This window comes from Clarias gariepinus, chromosome 7 (assembly GCF_024256425.1).
Source record: "Clarias gariepinus isolate MV-2021 ecotype Netherlands chromosome 7, CGAR_prim_01v2, whole genome shotgun sequence".
In the NCBI taxonomy this organism is placed as follows: Eukaryota; Metazoa; Chordata; class Actinopteri; order Siluriformes; family Clariidae; genus Clarias; species Clarias gariepinus.
This window is the reverse complement of record NC_071106.1, coordinates 17218437-17237079: the sequence shown is the minus strand read 5'-3', so window position 1 is coordinate 17237079 and position 18643 is coordinate 17218437. Positions and strand designations below refer to the sequence as shown.

The window sequence follows — 18643 nt, the reverse complement described above, 5'->3', positions numbered from 1 at the left end:
GTATTCCACCATGTTGGTGCCAACCTTAGAAAGAAATGAAAGAAAGTTAAAAATTTGTTGAATAACAAAGATTAAACTGAATAAGACTATCAATTTAATGTGTAATAGGATTTATACTAAATAAAAAAAATGACAAAGCTAGGGTATAGGTAACCTGAAACAAAAACATGGAGACAACTACTACCAAAAATAAAATGAGCAAAATAAGCATGGCTTTTGGGATAAAGCTCATATATATATATGAGCTTTATCAGACTAGTTGGTCTTGTGGTCTGCGTTGATTTTAAGCTAATTACCGAGGAGATGCATTGTCATATCTGGGGTCATACTGGCACATTATAATCACCCAAATATTAATACTTCCATCTAGTAGTTATCTGTACAGCTGACTAATAGTTAATTTAGTCTGAGTCACAAGCAACTTTGGTTAAAGAGGGCTACCTGGTTAGCTTACATGCAGCAGTCATATTTGCATACTACTTGCCAAAGGGGGAAAGGTGTAAGATATTGTTATAATTCGGGAGAAACGCGGGCGACTTTTGACCGCGGAGTAAATTTCTAGCTAGTGAAAACAGGAGGGTTAGCAGGTGTGTATATTTGTGAGAGGGTCAGTGTTTTCTAACACCCCAGCATTTTATTGTCTCAAACAGTAAGATTAATAAAGTTCTAATGTTAATGCTCGGTAACGCAATCAACCTAACTAAATGCTAGCGTCATGCTAACACTACAGTTACAGTTTCGTCACTCTGCAAACATTCTACAGAGAAAGATAAAAAGCTCAGACATCTTAGCCGTTTATTTCACACACAGGTGGGGTTCTTTGGCTAACTATAGCAGCTATTGTCAGCTAAATTATCTTACCTCAGACCAGCCTAAAAGTTTAAGTGTAACCTTAACACGGTAACAGTAATAAATCTCACATATAGTAATAATTTTTCAGTCATATGTGACTTAGGTGAGTGAACATGTGTATACAGACCTTGTATTTAACGTCATTTTCCCTTAAATGAACCGTCATCAGCGGTGTGGGAGCTCAAGAGAGACACGAAGCTCTGACTGACAGCCGCTGAATCCACCGGTGAACTTTGGGGGAGGAGCCAATCAAACTTCAACCCAGCAGCTGGGTTACACAAAAACTACCCAACTCTCTGTAAATAACCCAGAAAAATGACCCAACAGAGGCAACCCAGCGCTTGGGTAGAAAAAACAACCCAGCGTTTTTTAGAGTGTACAGTATTAATTTAACTGACTATAACTGGGTATTGAACCTTCAATGACTATAGAGTCAACCTTCAATGTGGGTTTTCACTCTTTATCAGATTTACAGTAGCAACAAAATATCAAGGTATCTGCTGATTTTTCAAGCTGTGATATTGTACATGATGCACTAAAGCAAACAGAATGCTAGCATCTTCCTAACCTCTTTCGAAAACAAATAGGAAGTTGTTCCCCCTGGCCATCTATATTTCACTCAGCTCTTAAACATGATTGAATGGAGAATCTTACTTGCAAGCTTGATTAACATTACGATCTAGCACATATGAAGTTTTATTAATTTTAAGAGTCCAGTTTAAGTTTTTTAAGCATGTTATGCAGTTTATTTTAACATGGATGTGTATTATTTATGTAGTAGTAAACAAGTGTGAAAATTGGAAAGAAAATATTAAGAAAAATTGTTAAAGGTGAATAGTTAAAAATAGATTAATGTATAATATTATAGTTTTTCTCAAGGTTAATCATAAGGTAGTGCAACATAGAGTATGTATGGGCAACATGCTTCTTCATAGCAGATTTAATGAGAAAAGAGCTAAGAAGAAAAAGGGTAGTGGCTTTCTTGAATTAAAGAAAAAAAATGATCAGTGCTTTCTATATGTTGCTTTCACAGACTAAGAGGAATGCAAACCTCCAGCTTAGTCTGACCAACTGCCAGGACACATGTTGTGCTGCTGAAATTGACAAATAATCTGAAAAAGTTTTTACATTTCAGGCTACTTATTATACATTGCAGATGGACTTTTTTCCTTTTTATAGCACAACATAAAAAAGTTAGTCAAGTAATAAGAAAATCTCTTTTCCCCTGCCCTCCTGGAAAAAACTTCACAATGCCTTATCTTACCCCTACAAGTGATAAACATGTGCGAAAGGAATATTTTATTTCAACAAGAGAAACAAATTTGTTCAAGTATTTACATAAATAATGTTTTCCAATTTAACATATTATCAAAGATTTACAACAACCGTCTTATTCTGATCAGAAATTCCTTCTGATCCAGAGGAATCTGGGCAGACTATACTGACTTTTTTCCGGGAGATCAGAATCTCACATCACAAGTAGAATTTCATCAAACTATATATATATATATATATATATATATATATATATATATATACACTATACACCAAGGTACCAATTATGCAGGGGCAATATGGTTCTTCATATCAGGTCAGACATCCTGAATTCAGTGGGGAAAAGATGAGGTGTGAAACAGGGAAGTGGTTATTATCGGAATATCAAGGTCCATGTAAATACTGCTAGTGTCATATAGCAGCTTCACATGAATCCTGAAGTCCCTTGTGAGCATGCTGGAGGTGACATTGTTAAAGAAAAACTGTGAGAACACATGAAACCTCGAGAGGAACTAGACTCAAAGGGTAAGTCATCCTCTTCTGGGTGAATTATAAATTGTTATTCATCTACAAATGTAAACTGTAAAAAAAAGTAATGATTATGATTAGTATCCGGTAAAGATTATAATAAAACTGGTGACACTTAAGCATAAACTGTTTCAGGAAATATTCTGGGACTGTTCACAACAGCATAAGTCATAAGTTGAGAAACTCAAAGAGTAGAAGACGTATCAGGATGAAGCAATAGATGAGGTGTTCTTTTACTTACTCTCTCACTCACTCATCGTCTATACTGCTTTATCCTTTCTACAGGGTCGCAGGAGGTCTGGAGCCTATCTCAGGAGACTTGGGGCATGAGGCGAGGTAGACCCTGAACGGTGAATTTATCCCAGGGCACATACACATGCAGCACACACATTATGGGCAATTTGTAAACCCCAATTTGCCTAACTGCGTGCCTTTGGAATATGGGAGGAAACCCACTAAGCACGGGGAGAACATGCAAACTCCATGCACACAGACCCGAGGTGGGAGTCGAACCCGTAACCTGGAGGTGCAAGGCGACAGTATTAACCACAAAGCCAGGAGTTCTTTCAGCAACATGGAAATAATAATCATTACTGTGGTTTTATGTTAGTGTAACATGGAAATTTGGTTATTTTAGTATTTAATAATTTTTCTACCATGAACAAAACAAAACAGAACTGCCAAAAACGTTACAGTACATCTTTTTGGATTAGCTTGGAGAGAAGTGTTCCCTAAAAGCACTTGATTGATAGTGGCTGCTGTAGCATTTTCTGTATTGTCTCAGTCAGCAGCAGGCTGAGAAGAACAAGCCCACCACCATAACACATTCATCGCACAACATCTTTATTCTGCATTCAGACGCGACACGTTAGAGCAGCTTTTCCAGAACGTCGTGTGTGTGTGTGTGTGTGTATCGAAGAGGAGGGGAGACCCGGGCAAAATTTCTCCGCGTGATTTATTGACGTTCGGTCGATCGCTGCTGCTGAAGCATCTTTTATCTGCTGCTGTCTGCTTCGGGAAGCGCACAGACCGAATGCGCGAGCGCGGAAGTTAAGACATGCCAGTCCCGGTTTCTCCCGAGATCTCACCGAGCGGTTCGCACGGTAAGAGCGACACTTCCTTTACAGTCGAATGTTGCAGGTTATAATCAGTGGGCTGATTTTCGTATACATTTCTTCGCACGCGCGAGTGTGATATTCTGTAGACCACATCTTCCACAGATGTCTCCGATGCACGGCTGCAGCGCGTGCTTCTGTTCAAAGGGATTTTTATCATTATTATTAAAAAAAAAAAAAAATCATTAAAAAAAATTGCTATCTTTCGCCGATTGCATGTGCAATGGGCAGATCCTACGACTTGTGTCCATATAAACAATCCACACACACACACACACGCATTAGGAAAACTAAACCCAATCGATGCAATGCCTGGCTTGTTTGCTGTTTTTTAAAACCTTTATTATAAATGCATATGCGAAAAAAACAACTATCTGTTAAGTTAATCTTATGATGCACCGTTTCTCATATAAATCTGAAACATGACTAGTACTGTATACGGATGAGTCATATAGAACTCTGTAGAGAATCTTTTACTTCTTTCACCTACTTTATGCAAAATGACAGAAGCTCATGATAATGGATTACTGTTATGTATTAACATGCCCATGTTTATTCTTATAACTAATCTTTTCCAACCTGTAGCTGCCCCTTAATCTAAATTCTGCTAAATTATTTTGAGTTTTTGATGAGCCCATGAAACTAAAGGTCTCTGCAAGACATCTGAACATGGAAATGTGCTTGAGGAACGCTTCCCTGGAAAGGTCATGGTTCAGATTACACTACAGGGTTTACAAGCAGACTGATAAAAGTTTTTTTTTCCTAGACAGTTTGACATGTTAGTCACACTCATGTTGTTTGACATGAGTGTGTTTTCCCACCACCAGTGCCTCCCCTTGTGGCAACTCAATCCAATGTTGACTATCATATTTTTAGTAAATTTAATTAGCTTTTTTCTATTATAGATATATGTCTCAATACTTACATTGCTCACTAGAAATAAAGAAAATGCTTTTTGAGGATAGAGTCTTTTAGGGTCATTGATTGATGTACAAAATTTAATGCTGCAATAAAATTGTTACAGGCCAGAACTGGGGGGGTCTGCGCTCTCTGAAATAAGCTCCAGGCTTTACACACATATCACAGGATAAGTGGCTTGAATAATGAATGAATGAATGAATGAATGAAATAAAAACTGCATCTTGCCTAGTCTCTTTTAAATGTTTGTGAATCCTGTTTTTGTATCGACCCCTGGGAACAGAATATCTGCTGCAGAACCTTCAGGAGTGATTCAGATGTGCCATCAATACATCTCCATAACATTAGTTAAATGCATGTTTTAACGAGAGTACCGTCAACTCTTAATTTCCTTACTTTCGTGTTTTCCTGTTGCACAGAACAGAAAAGGCTGAAATATAAAGAAAGTCACTGTTAATACTAAGTGAAATCTAGCTTAAAAAAATATCAGATGCACTATCACTAATTAACTGGTTAGGACCAGATGGACTAAAGTCAGCTAATGAACACAGCATTTCTCAGTGTGCTACTTGAAGTGGTGCTGGCTTTTAATGATCTCAAAATTGAAGTTCTTTTTTTTTTTAGTAAAATATTTTTAACATTGTTTCAAACTGCTGGATAGAATGAAGGATAGCATGTCAAAAAGGTCAAAAAAGGTTTCATCACAGCTTAGACATGCAGTATGTAGTTGCAAGTTGAACCATGGAATAAATACCAGATATACTTTAAGCGAGACGGATTTGGCCTTCATGTACAGTATAGGAAAATCGACACTGTGCCTTTGTGGCTAAAAAAGAGGGTGGCAAATGAGAAAAAAATTAATATATGATAATGTCTTTGTGAAGAAAAAGAAATGTTTCATGCACTGAGTAAAAAGATGTGAATTCACATGTATAGTCTACTGTAGGTTTATTAAACAGCTTGACTCTGCTCTATATTGCCCAGAACATGAGTGAAGTCCATCAAATCCACAGAGGGCACCTTTCATCATAAGAAGACAGGGACATGTTGTACCTTTTGGTTTTGCCCTTGCTCTGTCCCAGACAGCTGGAATTTGAATGTCAAAAGTAGAGAACTGCAATGGGTTTTTCTGAATGCTTTTGCTTTTGCAGGAATAAAAATTTGAGAAGGAACGTACTGTATTCATAAAAAGAGCACATTGAAAATGTCAAGAGAACATCTATGCATTTGCAATGGTATGCAATACTTTATATATTTAAAAAATGTATATATTATATATATATTTTTTTTCAATTAGAAACTTTTGAATTCTAATACAGCATGTGGAATGGCCAAATGCTCTCAACCATTGTGTTTTCCAAACATTTTTACTGGAAATTAATACTCATCTTTCCATTAGTGCATTTCTTGTACACACATTAAAACATAGCATCACAACATGCTATCATTAATAAGGTGCCAATAAATATAATGGAGCAGGCTGGCCATGATGATCCAAAATTACTGCTATTGTATCAACATGGTCCTGAACCTGCCCATTGATTTCTCCCTCATAGGCTAAGAAAGCACTGCCAGAATAGTTGTTATTCTGTTATTAACCTACACATAGCACACTTTCTAGTTATGACATTGGGAATTATGAAGTTGCTTTCTTAAGCAGCTTTTTCCGTCACTCTTTTTGAGCAAGCGATTTAACAAGGGCAAGGTGGTGTCTGCTTGCGTGGGAGTTCTGCTGTAGCACTGCTGGTGTGATGCTTGCAAAAGCCCTAATTGTGTCTGTCTTTCTCTCTGTAAATGGCGAAATTACCTTTTCCACAGGGCTCTCGACGTAGGTGAATTGAATTTTATCTGCATGAGGAAGCAGTTTAAAGAGCCACAGTTTTTGGCAGCATGAGGTTTGATGAATGCAAGCAGAGATGATGGAAAGAAGAGTCACTGTGCTGTCATGAGGGAGAGGAAGGTAGGAGTGATCTGGGCCATCTGTCAGACTTAGCAAATAATATTTTTGAGAGACAATAACACTAAACAATTGCATAAACATGGATGACCAAACCTAGACCAAGCCTAGTCGTGTTTATGGTTTTTTTCCCTTTTATATTACAAAGTCAGCTGCAAGTACTTGAGCTACGTTTCCCTGTCTCATTGTGATAAGCTGAGCCGTGTAAGAAGTGGAATAGCGTGATGAAGTGGTATAGCATTAGTTGTGTGATTAGATACACCAAAACAACTCTTGAGCTCATGAGACTGAATGTCTGTCATTGCCATTTACTATAACCTGGTACATTTATCCTTTTTAATATTTATGGATTGATTTTTATTCTGTGCATTACAGCATTTATGACTAAATTTAAGAATAGAAATAAAACCAAATTATGACATGCCTTTACTGTATATGACCTGATGCAGCCATAGTGTAAACACGTTTTCTGTTTATGCAGTGACCTCTTTTTAATTATAGCATAGCTATTCCCTCTAACAATGAATCCTAACACATGAATGAATCCTTCTCAAATTGTGTATGCTCACAGGCTTATACCATATATTTACACCCCTTAGCATATACAAGTGCATTCATAAAAAGTATTCAGACCCCCTTCAATTGTTTTAGTTATGTTGCAGGCAGAGACTACAGTTGTTTTAATGTGTTTTTCTTTCTTATTCATCTACACTCAGTACCCATGATGACTTATAGAAAAATTAATTTTAGAAACGATTATTATAAAACTATAAAAAAAAATATTTAGAAAATGTATCTAGAATTATCTAAAAAATTAGGGAAGATTTTTTTAAAGAGAAAACTGAAATGGCACATGTACTTAAGTAGTCAGACCCTTTACTTAGTACTTTGTTAAAGCACCTTTGGCAGCATTTGCAGCCTCAGGTGTTTTTGGGTATGACACAACAAGCTTTGCACACCTAGATTGGGGGATTTTCTGCCATTCGTCCTTGCAAATCCTCTCAAGCTCTTGTCGGTTTGGTTGGGCACTGTCAGTGGACAGCCATTTTCAGGTCTCTCCAGAGATGTTCAGTAGGGTTCTAGTCAGGGCTCTGGCTGGGCCACTTTAGGACATTCACAGAGTTGTCCCAAAGCCACTCCTGTATTGTATTGGCTGTGTGAACCTTTGGCCCAGTTTAAGAACTAGAGCACTGGAGAACAGGTTTTCATTGGGAATATCTTTGTACTTTAAACAATTCAGCTTTCCGTTAACACTAACCAGTCTCCCAGTTCATCCTCATGAAAAACATCAGAATAACATAATGATGCTAGCACCACCATGCTTCACTTTTTGCATGGTATTGGGTAGGTAATGAATGGTGCCTGGTTTCCTCCAGACATAACCTTTGGAATTGAGACCAAACAGTTAAATCTTGGTTTCATTAAACCAAAGAATCTTGTTTCTCACAGTCCTTCAGGTGCCTCTTTGCAAACTCCAAGGAGATTTTTATGTATTTTGAACTTAGAAGAGGGTTTTAACAGGGCAACTGTTCCACTCTGCCATAAAGCCCAGATCGGCAGAGGGCTGCAGTGATGATTGTCCTTCTGGAACTTTGTCTATCTCCACACAGGATATCTGGAGCTTAATCAGAGTGATCATTGGTTTCTTAGTCCATCTCCTACTAAGGTTTGCTTTTTAATAGATTTACAGACTTTTCTAAAATTCTGTTTTCACTTTGTCATTATGGGGTACTGAGTGTAGATTAATGTGAAAAAATTTTGAGCTTTAAATGTCTGCGCTATATTCTTGTTTCTCTAATATTCTAATGCATCTTTGGTTATAGCCTTGTAGTTCTTCAGTAGTAGGAGTAAGTGCTGGGGTAGTACCAGCCTGGGTAACAGTATGCTTTGGTGTATACTCTAAAACATTGCCACATCTATGGTTTAAATCTCATAAGAGTCAACCTAGCTTTGCAAGATATGTTCCCCTGCAGGCTTTGTGGCTCTTTCCAACCTCTGAGCATCTTAAAAATGAGAAATCTCAGCTCTAACCACTTTGTCACACTATGTGACAAAAGCGCATCATAATGTTATCCGGAAAAATGGATTTTTCCTAAATCCCGCTGGAAGCAGTGCTACTACATAATCTATCAGGTCAATTTCAGAAAAAAAAAATGCTTTTTTTGTTTCTTTGTTTGTTTTTTTTACTTAACAAATGGTTTTCAGGAAACTTGTTTTTAAATTATTACAAACATTTAGCAAATACACATGAGGAAAACAATCTTTTTATATGACTACATGGTGTTTATTTAACAGTATAATAAAGATGTAACAAATTTAACTATGTAAATCAATACAGGTGGCATGGTGACATAGTGCTTGCACTGCCACTTCACTCCTTCAGGGTTGAATATTCTGGAGGCTTCACCTCGTCCTTGTGGGTTTTCTCCAGGTACACTAGTTTCCTCTCACAGTCTAAAGACTTGTTGTAGGTTTACTGTTGTTTCCAGATTGTCGCAGTATAGGAGTGGGTCTATAAAAGAGTATGTGTTTGCTTGTGGCCTGTGATGAGCTGGTAACCCCATTCAGGGTGTCCTCTGCCTTGAGCCCTGAGTTCCCAGGGATAGGCTCCAGGACCCCAGGCACATGTGCAGCCATCATCCATACTTACTAACTGCCTGGTCAAAGCTACAATGGTTTATATTAGATATCTAATTAACTAAATTAGTTCAAATTAATTAACCTAAAGATGTGCTATTATTTTTCTAAGGAATCCGACCAATGTTTTTCCCCAAATTCCATTTTTTTCAATTTGGAACTAGGGTGGCCCCAACGCCCTCAGTCTCTTATGTATCTCCTCAAAAAACTCAGTTGTGCCTCATGTGTGCAGTGAAATGATTTTAAGTTGATTCAAGTGCAGAATGCACCGGTTTTGAGCTATGAGGAGCCATTTGGTACTCCCGCCGACTGCGTTCTTGGGCCAATCAGAAAACAAGCCATGTCAGGGTGAAGAGCTAGAAAAACTCTGTGAAAAACTCATGCCTATCAAAAATAATTCACATTTTTTAAAAATGGGCCTAAAATTCATAGATTATATTGGTATTTTTACAGTGGATACCCAATGATCCATTCAAAAAAAAAATCTACTTCTTTCTCTTTTTCTCTTTCCCCAATGCTTGCTCAATTTTGCATACACCTCCACAAAGCCAGGCCTCCTGCCCTGCTTACATTTTAAACAGAGAAGATTGGTCAAACCATTTGGAATATGTCAAAGGATTCATTCATTTTACACTCTGGCTGATTTGAAAAAAAAAACAAAAAAAACTTTTTTTGAAATACACAAAAAAATTGTTTAAAAGCTGGCAAGTTTAAAGCCTCCTCTCTAATAAATCTGTAGCGACTATGGTTCACAAAATATGAATAAAAGATTCCTCTGTGCCATGGCCTATGTAGTGAAAGCTCGTTACATTGTCTGTGTCTGTGTATTTGCTGTATTTTAACATTCACAGGAAAAGCGGTGTGCCATTGTGCCCCTACTTCACAATTTTTCTTTCTAATTATCTTTTGGGAAATAAAAACTAAATAGAACTGAATTTGTTCTCAAATATATATATATATATATATATATATATATATATATATATATATATGGGACCATAGTGGAAGGATTCATTTAAAAAAGTAAAAAAAAAAAAAAAAACAGCAACAACAACATTTTGTTTGTACCACACCCACTTCAAGTGTAAATTCAAAACGAGATACAGATATTTTGAGTACTAAATTTATACAGATTGAATTACACTCCTATAATCTACCAAAAGGAGTCATCTACAGTATATGACTATTTGGTAGCAATATACTTATTTATATCAAACATTACTCTCTCTATAGCAGTGCTATGTTCATTATAAAATGTTTTTATTTTAACATAGCATAATTAACACTGTGACACTAATAGAGTTATTTTCTGTATATCAGACATTATTAAAGTCTGTGCCATGTAATTTCATGGCAGTTATCGGTGTACAATTCATATCTGACATTCCACCTTTTATGAATACTTTTCCATTGTTTATTGCAGGCTTCTGCACAATGCAGCAGCCGCAGTCTCGTGTATTCTGACTACAGCGACAGCTTGCCTATTGAGGTGTCCATTAATTCCATGCGTTTTACTTTCCAGCTTATGACATGTTCAGAGGAGCTTTCCTTTCGCAAAACATTTTGCTTTCACATGTATACCCTTCAGGAAGTAGCGGCACACTCTGGAAAGTTCCCTGTCTGTCATGATTCACTAGGGATAAGATAATAAAAAGGAGTAGCTTAATGTTCAAACAAATACAATCACAGCGATTTTATTAATGTAATAAAAGCAATCTGATGTACAGATACTGTGGGCAAGTGCTCCATTTGGGGTGAAAACACCATAGAGTGCAATAACTAGTAGCTAATAGACAGCCTGTCAACTCACAGCAGCTTTCGTTAACTCAAAAGGAGGCGCTTGAAAAGTTCCTCATGAAATATACATCAGTCAGTGCAAGAAGAAGAACAAAGGCAAATTTGTGTGTTCGTCAGAGGAAGCACTGGAAATGCTTATTTAATAAAAGGGCCACACAGCCTGCACCAGCTATTTAGGATGCCATTCTGTTTCTGATGCTTGGGAAATAAAATGCATGATGCTTTATGTTGATGTGAATAGGTAAGCATTAGAGAGCAAGTTTTATCTGTAATGGAGCTTGCTTGAATATCTTCTGACAACTTAACAGGGACAAAGACTTGCCTGCCTCCTTATGGCCCTGTCATTCATAGATCGAGTGATGGAAATAATTGCCAGTGAAATCTATTCCCTCATGATGTGCTGCACCGGTTCATTTTTTTTATATCTTTATTGCATTATTGGCACAGTTATATATCTCAGTGTATTTATATCTCAAGCTCAGTCATGAGTCCTTTCTGTATGTTGGTTTATATTTGGAGGAGCTGACATGTCAATTTGGCTGTTGCCCTAAATGATGCAGACCAGAAATAAGCATTATGTGGGTTGATGTCATTCACTGAGTTTGCGTAAATTGAATTCTCACCACCTCCGTCCCACCTGACACACAATTATTTTTTATTTGGTTGCTTGTTGACTGATCTTGAATTTCTGATGCCGCTTCTAATTTATAAATAATAAAGTAATAAAGTTTGGGTTCAGACCCTGGGTCAAGATGTTAGGTGCCAGTGTAGTATGTTACAGGGTGGCACGTACTGTACAAGCAGCAAGTAAAAAAAAAAGATGGAATAAGCTTAGAGGGATAGATGTAAAAGTAACACAGAAACATAGGGGAAGAGGAAAAGAAAGTGTAGCATGGAGAATGCAAAATATCGGCTGTTGGCTTCAAAATAAATCAAATAACTAAACAAAAGTTCCTTTCAAAAACTTAGCATATAAGTTATGTAGTTATGTACACAAAAATAGAATAGTTGGAGCTTTGCTAAACTTTTTCTAGGTGGAAAAAAAAAAACTTTATTGTCTAAACATCTTGTTTTCATGGTCAGAATGCAAGCACAAAAGTAAGGATCAGGCTGTTGGCATGTGTAAGTTTAGCAGGCATATTTGTTTTGTGCTTATAGCTACAGACATAACCTCACACATGGAGATATAACTGGAATGAATACATTATCAGGAGATTTGCTGCCATATTGTCAAATCAGCTCCTTTCGTTCTCTTTAAAACCTGAATGTGTGCCAGCTGCTCAGAGAAGTAAAATTTTCATAACTATATTATTAGATTTCACCCATATACTCTCACTACTTCTGTATATTAGCACCCAAAAACATATCTATTTTTTTTAAAGCAGAAAGCTATTTGGAAAATACCCAACTATGTGGGTTTTATTTTTACTTTAGTACTTTATATATATATATATATATATATATATATATATATATATATATATATATATATATATATATATATAAATATATATGAGGTACATGGAAGAAAATCTAAAGTACTAATGTAATAATATAAATACAGTGGGGAATAAGGATGCTAAATTGAGCAGGAATGTTTAAGTAGTGGATATAACAATCTCCTTAAATATCCCACACTTTGTTATTCAGCAAAGTAATGATGTTTGACTTGTAACGTTTCCATTAGTTGTAGGATGTCCTTTGCATGATAATATGTGTGTAATGGTCTAATTTGCATTTATTAGCCACAACTGGATTGTTTATTCTAATTTGCAATGGATAAATTATTTCACTGATTTTCATGTTACACAGTTTACATCACAAGTGATGAATTTTCACCATCACTGAACCGAACTCTTAAATCCTTTACGAAAATCAATTTTTTTTGCACTTGATGGTCCCCCACTGTGTGGTTTGTCTCCAATTGTCTCCAGCAACCTATATCAGTTAAGTAAAAAAAAGCTATGCCCATTTTTGCATTACTTTTGGGCTTTAATATTATATATAATATTATAAATATTTAATATTTTGGGCTGAAGTTTATGTACACTGGATTGTAAGAAATAGAACACTTTGAAACCTTGACAAGATAAAATCCAATTTTCTCTAGTATCCAGCCACTAACGTGCAACATTTAAGGATAACATGCTTCCTCCAATAAATGTGACTCTAACTGCATCATTTCAAAGTGTTGCTCTTGCTGCTTGACAGGCAGCCAATCTCTGAAGAAGGCAAATCTGCACCAGTTCCTAATTTCAACTCATGATACCCCAGTGACAGGATGAATGATTTTCTCCTGTGCCTCTCCATAACTTGTTCAAACCATCTTTTTAAACTGTTGTTGCTTTGTTAGTAGATTTTGTTTTCATTTTTGTGTCCTGCTACTATATTTCCTTTCAGACATTATATGGTTGGTTTCTTAAGCATTTAGGGTCAATTCACCTTGGATGAATATCTGTTCAGTTGTACAGTAGTGATTCTCCAGGATAACCAGAAAATATGCTGTTCACCTTTCTACTGTGTCATGATTTTTTTTACTCTGCTGTAATTACCACTGGCCAACTTCAGCACTCCTCAATATAACTACAAAAAATGTAATGTACCGCCTTGCTGGCAATATGTCCAGTGTGCATTCCATGTTACTTACCAGAAATTGCTGCACTGATTGGTCTTTCAGTTGCTCCTGTCAAGAGGTCTCTACAGCCGACTATCCGATCTGCACACAACTTAGCACAGATTTTACACCTTCTTTACAAAACCCTCTTATTTTAACTGGGTTTGTGACCTGCACTGCATCTAGTGACTGGGGAGCAAAACCAGGCTTTTTGTATAACAGGAGAGAACCCTACCACTGTGCCCCCAATGCCCACTGATTTAGTGAGGTCGTAAAATAAAGCCATGAAAATAAAAGAAACCCTAAACTATGACTCATCCAATCTAACCAATCATGACCTCATGAATTATTTATTTTCTGGCCCAGTTGAGTTGCAACTCAATAAATAATTCTGACATGTGTGCTAATCCCTCCGTGGTCACAAATGATTGTAAATGCAATTTTTTTTTCTTTTTGACCAAAGTACGTACATAGGAAAATCCAAGTGCATTGGGTAATTTCAGATGTCACACCCAGGGTTGCTCTGTCAGCACAGGTGCATTTACTGCTGACCACAAAAATAGCACTTGAGTAAGAACTGGAAAAAAAGGGTCCCATTAATTTCACAATGAAATGACGTTTACCTCTGAGTAACTGTATGTTTGTGCTGATGGAGCCTTATAACTTTTCATATGTTTCTTCTCATACTGTAGATTTTATTGTGCAAAATGAAGGGCAAACTAGTGTGTGTCACTTGCTTTGAATATCCAGTTTGGCTTATTTATATCTTAAGGTAAATTATAGAGGGATGTTTTTGCCAAACTATTAATTTTACACCCACAATGTGAATTACTCAGTCTGAAAGTCACATCGGGAGTGGTGATTGTATATGCAAATTAGTATGACCAAATGGCGGGTATTCACAGAAACATATTTCTATAACCATGGCTGATTAATAGCTAAGTTTCTCTAAATTATGCCTCATTGTCACAATATACCTTACTTTTCATAAAGGTATTGCTTATTATTACTGCAATAAAATTGGCTTTCAGCTTTAGTTGAGGGTAATGCTTAAAGATTGCAATTATCAAACAGATACTGTACAAAGAACCTATTCATTGTTAAAACAGCAAAAAAGGCAGGTAGCTTACAAATGTGATATACTGTTGATCAATTCACACACACACACAAAAACGGGAGCAAGAATGTTTGGTAGAACAGTCCTTAACACATAATTTGCAGGGTGTGAGGATGATTAAAGCTAGATGTGTATCAGAAATCAGGGATGCATAAAATAACAAAAGAGCTTGTGAAACATTTTTCCCAAATGTTCTCAGGGCTGTTGAACACCCTGTTTGCCAATGATTGTATACGCCAGTAAAAGATGCGCCAACAAATCATAACACAGAGAAGCACTGCAGTCTTACTCTTCTCCTCTCTTATATATGTAGCTAAAATATTAAGATTAAAATTGTGATCTTTAAACACAGTGTTGTGGCATAATATTATAATAACTTTTTTTTTAATTACTGTTATTATTATCATTATTATTATTATTATTATAATTATTAGTGGTAGTATACTGTATAATAATAATAATAATAATAATAATAATAATAATAGAAAAACACAAAGAAGATAAAAAAATATATATTTTCACCTTAAATATTAGTATTGTCTGTGTAGGCTTAAAAGTAAAATAATGTAAAATTATCAGTATAATCCACTTCCTTTTTATTTTTACAGAGGAGCTTCTGTATGTCTTAAAACTGTTCTAAATTCTTTTGGCAAACTGATGGTCAACAGACTGAACTGCGGTATTTTCAGGAGCATTTTGTGAGTGCCCTAGTTATTGAATGCAGGACACATGAACGTGACTGTGACTGTGTCAATATAGATGGTTGTTATAGTCTGTGGCAGGCATACTTCTAGGAAATGGAGTTTGATGGTGTTGACATGACAGTTTCCTGCTTGTGCACACCTCTAGTGTAAGCAGCATTGACACATAGCTTTTAAAATGGTCTTCATGTACATTCTCCTTGCTTACTTTCTTACCCCCCCCCCCCCCCCCATCCCCACCCCAATTTAGGCATAGCCAACATACACCTGTCCCTCTGTTAGGGCACTCTCCCATACAGATGACAACTACCAACTAGGAAGGGCGAAGACTATCAATGGCTTTGTTCGAGACACATGGCGCCACCCAACCTTATCTTTTCGAACATAACGTTGGGGACAGAGTAACACAAATGAAGGAACAATCTATTTACCCCTTGCTTGCGTGTGCTCACAAATGCCCATGACTGGCTAGAGTTGCAATGATTGACGTGAGAGTGCGAGAATCCCATCCCTCCCCTTGAGGGAGCATGGAAAAACTGCTGTCTTGATTCTTGCCTATGGACACATATTCCTTATTAACCAAGTGCACACTCATGTCTACATTCTGTTAATTTCAAAGCAGCTTAACCCCTTTAACTTCCTTTATGTATGGGTACTCTTTTGATACTTTTTGATACGAGATCAAAGAACATTTATATCATGGAAAATCTTTAAATCCCTGCTAGTTTCTATCTCCACTTTGTAATTGATGTCATTGATACAGTTTATCTGATTGCAATTTAAACTTAATGCTTTTTATTTAGGTAGAACAGAGGCATTTTACTTACTTTTTTTACATCATCATTTAGATTTACAAGAGACCTACAGTGGGTATGGAAAAGAATTTAGATTTTCCCACTCCTTTTTGGAGAACTGCTAAAGATAAGTTAAATTTGATGATGACCATATGTGGACTGCTGTCTTCAAGTAATTCAACAGATTTTCAATGGGCTTTGACTAAGCCATACAGACATTCTTTTTTTCTTCTTCAACCACTGTGTGGTTAATTTTGCTGTGTGCTTTGGGTTATTGTCATGTTGGAATATAACCCTTCTTTCCGTTGACAACTTTCTGGCAGAGGGCAGCAGATTATCCTCAAGAATTTGAAGGTATTGTACCCCATCCATTTTCCTTCTATGTTGACAAGTCCCCCAGTCCCTGCTGTTGAGGAAGACCCTCATAATAATAATAATAATAATAATAATAATAATAATAATAATGCATTTTCTTTTATTTGGGTGTCTTTCTGGTCACCCAAGGTCACCTTCCAGATAAAAGATAAAAAAAGATAACAAAGACAACTTTAAGTAGTCAGTGATTAAAACAATATCATGTGAAACAAGAGACATTGTCATAATTAATAAGACATTATAATAAGACATTTAAAACATGATGATTCAAAAGAAGTTTTAAGTGAGAAATGCAGATTTGAGTGTAGCCTTACATCATGTAGGATAAGCAGTTCTGAATAAATGGGTCTAATTCAACCAATTTGAATTTGGTTGAAGAATCTGTGCAAAAGGATTTTTTCGGGGAGAGAATTCCAAAGATATGGAGCAGTATAGCTAAAGGCTCTAGAGTGACGAGAGGGGGTGTAGCACTGAACGAGCTTTGATTAGTAAGGGGGAGCAAGATTATGAAGTGGTTTAAATGTGAGTAGTAAAATTTTTAACTCTATTCAGTATTTGATGGGGGGCCAATGAGGTTGTTGAAAGATGGGGGTAATGTAATGCATTAAGGATATTTGGGTTACGATACAGGCAGCTCTGAATAGGTTGGAGTTTATGTAGGAGTTTTTGTGGTAGGCCAGTTAGAAGTGAATTACAGTAATCAATACAGGAGATGACCATTGCATGTATGAGAGTGGCAGCAGTGTGTGGGGTAAGAAACAGGCAAAGATTGAAATATTGCCTAGCTGGAGTGCAATGGACCTGCAAATATTGTTTATATGGGCCTCGAAGGACAAAGTGCCATCGAGGATGACCCATTTATTCAGAATGAGAAACTTCTGGACTTGGATGGATTTTGAACATATGAGCAGACCCTAGTCTTATTGCTGTTAAGTTGAGAAAACTGCAGGAAAAACAAAGTTTTTATTTTGTTTAATCAGTTGAAGAGAAGATCCGAGTCAGGCTTGTGGAGATGTAAAGTTGTGTATCATCTGGATAACAATGGAAATGTAAACTAAATTTTCTAAAAATGGAGAGAAGGAGGAGATAGATAAGGAACAAAAGGGGGCCAAGGACAGAGCCTTGGGGAACACCACAGCTAACTGGGAGTGGCTGAGAGGCTTTTTAATTGCACAAACTGGGTATGGTCAGAGAGGTGTGAGGAGAACAATGCGAGAGGGAGGTCAGTGATGCTAACTGTCGCTAAACGGTTTAATAAAATGGAGTGAGAGATCGAAGGCTGCACTTAAGTCTAGCTTGACAAGGATTCTTAATAGTCCAGCATCCACAGCCATCAAGAGATCATTGGTAACCTTTAACAGAGTTTCCGTACAATGTTTAAAAAACAAAATCCTGAGTAAAATGATTCAAAAAAGTTTTTTTCTCACTGAGGTGTAAGGTATGAACCTGTATTTTAACTACTTTTTCCCAATATTTTAGAAATAAAAGAAGGATTTGAAATCAGTCAGAAATTGTTGAGATGATTAAGATTAGCCCATATAACAGGATATTATCACCTTCATGCTTTACTATAGAAATTTTGTTATTTAGATGGCGATCTGTATTGGATTTCTGCCAGACATATTGTTTGGTGTTATGGCCAGATAAAAAATTTTTTTAGTCTCATCTGACCAGCTTCGTTGTTGCAAAGCTCAGTCTTGACTACATGTGTCCTTTCTTGAGGAGTGTTTTTTTTCTTGCAACCCTACCATACAAGCCCCATTTGTAAAGAATTTATAAAGAATTTCTGATATGCCTACAATGCCCACTTTGTTAAAAATTCCTGCATTTGCTTCAGAGTTGCTATAGGCCTCTTTCACGCCTCTCTAAGCCGTTTTTTCCAGTCAAAAACTTGTCTGTCTTTATTTTAGGCTGCAAAATAACAAAATGTGATCATTTTAAAGGTGGGTAATTCTTTTCTGTA

The 18643-nt window shown here is 36.5% G+C and overlaps 1 protein-coding gene across 2 annotated transcripts in view; it reads left to right on the top strand.

Moving 5' to 3' along the window:
- The first annotated feature begins 3586 nt into the window (after positions 1–3586).
- The window catches only part of mgat4c (mgat4 family member C), a 168488-nt gene continuing 153431 nt past the window's right edge, over positions 3587–18643 (top strand). For both annotated transcript variants that reach the window (XM_053500634.1, XM_053500633.1), the window contains exon 1: positions 3587–3758. The gene's annotated coding sequence lies outside the window, so the exon portion shown is untranslated. The remainder of the gene's footprint in view (positions 3759–18643) is intronic.